This window comes from Ascaphus truei, chromosome 13 (assembly GCF_040206685.1).
Source record: "Ascaphus truei isolate aAscTru1 chromosome 13, aAscTru1.hap1, whole genome shotgun sequence".
Lineage (NCBI taxonomy): Eukaryota > Metazoa > Chordata > Amphibia > Anura > Ascaphidae > Ascaphus > Ascaphus truei.
This window is the reverse complement of record NC_134495.1, coordinates 8291353-8295521: the sequence shown is the minus strand read 5'-3', so window position 1 is coordinate 8295521 and position 4169 is coordinate 8291353.

Sequence of the window (4169 nt, the reverse complement as noted above, 5' to 3'; positions counted from 1 at the left end):
TCCTGGTCCGGGCGAGTGATGCTTCCCTACGGAAACATTGAGCGCAGCAGACAAGGTTCCGCGCAGTGACCCAGCTGTGTGTTAGAATAGTGTTGTGTTCTGGGGTAATGAAGCAAGTGATCAGCACTGGTCTCGGTGTCACCCATCTTGTTGGGTTATTTGAATTGTGTCTATTTGGAAATAATTATTAAAATAGAAGCTTTCAATTTTATACATATTTATATATCATCATCAGCACACTTGTCTCCCCACTGCTGGGTGAAGCCTCCCCAATGATCTCCCAGGTATTGCGATTGCAGCCTCCCCAATGATCTCCCAGGTATTGCGATTGCAGCCTCTCTTAGGCTGCGCTTATGGTGCCTGCGACAGCAACGTCAGGCTACGGGTCGCTGGAAAAATTCAAATTGAGATGACTTCCACATATTGCGACCAAGGCGTCGCACCACGCTTACTATAAGCGCACGCAACGGCAGCAATGCATTTGTTTTGCTGTCACCGGCACTATAAGCGCAGCCTTATCCATGTTCCTCCCACACATTTTCTGATTTCTTCCTCCCATCTTACTTTTAGGCTAAGAGTACAGTCCGTGCTGTTGATATCCCTTAGGATCCAGACGAGTGCCATCTTTGTCCAAAGATGGTAATTTCTTCTTGCGATATGTCCGGCCCACCGCCATTTTAATTTCTTCACCTTTATGATGATGTCACTGACTTTTGTTTGGTTTTTCAAATCCATTTATTTTTTGTCCTGTCTCTTCGGGCAATACAACGAGAAGTCACCACCCGACCCTAATACAAGTATATTATATCAGTAATAGCAAAAGGATTTTTGACCAGTCTGTGTGTGTATATGGGTTTATTTTATTATTATAATGTGCAGTAGTTAGATTTGCTTATATTATATGCTTGCTCAATAGCCCTATCATAGGGATTGTCCCAAGGATTGTATATGTGCATCAGGTGTATTAGTTAACCTTTATGTTGGTCAATTAGCCTCATTATGGGGTAATGGTGTGTATATAGGGACAGGGATAGCAGCTCTATTATGTTCCCCCTGATGAAGCCGACGGCGAAACTAGTAAGGTTGAGTATGTGGAGTGTAAGGTGAAGCCTTGTGAGGACGAACAGCCGTGACTGAAGCTTTCCTGCAGTTCTGTGGTGATGACTCGAGTAGGAAATCTCATGCGACGCGGAAGAGTCTGGTGTACGCAGAGGTGCCGGCAGAGAGGGACGCGGGTTGCCGCCTCTAACAGCTGAGTATTCCCGGGTGATAGGCGGACGCTGTGCGCACGGTGATACCGTGAAGGAGGGATGCGGGATGTTCCTTTCGGAAGCAGTGTTTGAACTTTTGCAGGATACAGCTGATGTGCGGAGTTCTTCCTGCGGATATATCCTTGATGGTTTTAGCTTAATAAATCTGTTTTCTGCACGTGAGTACGCCCCCCTCTCTCCAATATCTGAGAGCCCAGCTGAGCCTAAGGCCCGGGCCATAGAGGGGTGAGGCGATCCGAGCCGCGCTGACGCTGAGGCTCGCCCGCTGAAATCTGGGCGATTTCATGCCCATACAGGCGAGCCAGCGGGCGCGATCGGAGCCGGGGGGAGGTGGTTGGAGGCGGGGCAGTGACGTCGCTGGGCCAATCGCCCGCGACGCACTGACGTCGACGTCACGGCGCCGTGACGTCGACACTGCTGTGCTTTGATTGGAGGTTTTCAGCCGACAGCGCGCTGAAAAACAGCTTGGCGTTCGGCTGAAACCCCCAACTCCTCAGCACGCCTGCGGACGCTCGCGTAAGCCCCCTCTCAAGGCATCCTCATTGAGGATGCAGGGGCTCAGCGCGGAGTGTCCGCACGCCTCAGCACAGCCTGTCCTTCTATGGACTCGGCCTAACAGTTCAGAGGAAGCTTCCCCAGTGAAGAAAATCCCTTCTGATTGAGCCAAGCTTCTGCATCTATATAGAGGAACTAAGTGAAGTCTGGTGATGTGGATTCCCTTCGCCAACTTATCCAGCTAAGAGTATTTGTGCTGCTTGATTTGAATTTATATCTTGTAAGTGCATCTCTTTATAGCAGGGAATATCTATTTTTTACGGATTTCTTTATGTTCTGTTTTTGTTTTCTTCTCTCCTGTGCGCTATAGGGTCCTCTTTGCAATTACCATTTGATTTTCTATGAGTAATCAATTTGCTGATTTAACTGTACCTGCTCTTAGTTTATTTAAGTAGAGTGCAAACATTGGGAATACTTGTCTTCTTGTTTTCTTTGACTGGAATTTGTTGGTTGGCTCTTCAGGCAATACCCACTGAAAATAAATGAGATTTGTTCTTTTATTCTATGAATACCATAGAGTCCTTGTTGTGTGAAAATACAGATCCCGACACAGGTTTCTTGCAATTCTAATATATTTATTCCTGAGACATTTTACAATATACAATATCTTCAGTTCTTAGCAGGAATGAGATGTAACACAGGTTATAGACGGAGAGCATCGTATTTGGCTATCTATTTCTTTCTGCTATGAGGTAATTTTCCTCAAGCAAGGCTTTTTCTAACTATAAATGAACCTATTCATTTTAGGCTTGTTTAGTATGGAGAGACAGCATAAAGCATATATTCATTGTTCAAGGCCCTATATCTACTGTCACTCAGTGTTCTGAACCATCACTATCTAACTCCGGTATACTCTCCCAAACACCAGGAAAATATGTTTTATTTGGATTGTGTGAATGTCGATCTCGGCATTTTCACAGAGTATGCAAAATTAACCCTTTAAATGGCTTCTTTAGTGAAGCTGACCATGCTTCTTTGTGTTGTCTGAAGCTTCTGAATAATAACGTTTCACATCCATACGTGAGCACGGGTAGGAAACATTGGCCGAAAACGTTCTTCTTGAGGCACCGTGGAATGTTCCCTTGAGTGTGTGTCTAGTTCCTTCCAAACGCCACCATCCCATCTTCATTCTCCTACTGATTTCATTTGAGAGGTTCCCATCCATTGATACTTGCCGGCCAAGGTAGACACAGTCTGAGACTTCTTCCAGTTCTATTCCATTTATTTCGATCTTTGTAGAGTTGACACAATTGTTGAACACCACTTTGCTCTCGCTGAGATTAACAGGCACGCCACCTTCTTATTTGTTTTGGCGAGTGCTCCAATGTGTTGCTCTGCTTTGGATTGCTTTTTTTTAAATATATTTCTACATATACACTTTTTTTTTCCCCAAATGTTTACATTGTGTTCATCTTATTTTACATATTTCTTAATCGCCTGATATTTATTGTTCCTTTTTATATATCGTATTGTGTTTAAATGTATTCATTTATTAAAATGTGTGTGTCCCCCCAAAAAATAGAAGCGAAATGAACTTTTTTTATTCCTCCGCTTTACTGACAAGAAGGGGTTAAAATGGAGCAGTGACCTAAAATAAAATATATAAGTAATACTGTGTAATGTCACGTTTTGCACCTTCGCCTAAAGTGGCCCGTTCATTCCGAATTCTAGGATTCGGGCACAGGAAAATATGTCTACAGGATCTTACGATCGATTGAGAACCTCCTATGACATCACAGTAAGCCCGCGTCCATAGTCCGTGCGACGTTATGCGCGCCGCAAACAAAAGGCCGTACCTCAATGAGGACGGCCAAAGAGCGGGCCTGCACAAGTGACGACGGGGCCGATTTTTCGCGAAACAAAATATTTGATTTTGTCGCGCGACGGCCTGGTCACGTGCGCACATCAGCCAATGAGAGCGACCCGCTCACGTGATGTCACGGACTCGCCTCCCCCTCTGCACACCATCGCACTCACACACCTACTATATCCGAGGCCACATACAATTTATCATAGGCAAAGATCATGTCAGAAATAAAACACTTGTATCTCTGGATCTATTTGTACATGCAAATGTGTACAGTAGGGCCCCGCTTTTTGGCGTTCCGCTCATACAGCGGTACCGAGAAGGGGGCCGCCATGTCTGCGCATGCGCAGAACAGGGGGTGGAGAGGTTGCGCATGCGCAGAACGGAGATCACGCATGCGTAGAAGGGGGGATTGCCGGTCTGCACGTGCGCAGACACCAACATTTTTTTTGCTTTGCGGCAGGGCCATAGAACGGAACCGCTGTATTAGCAGGGCCCGTCTGTACATAAAATAATGGGCGTGATACATTGTTGTC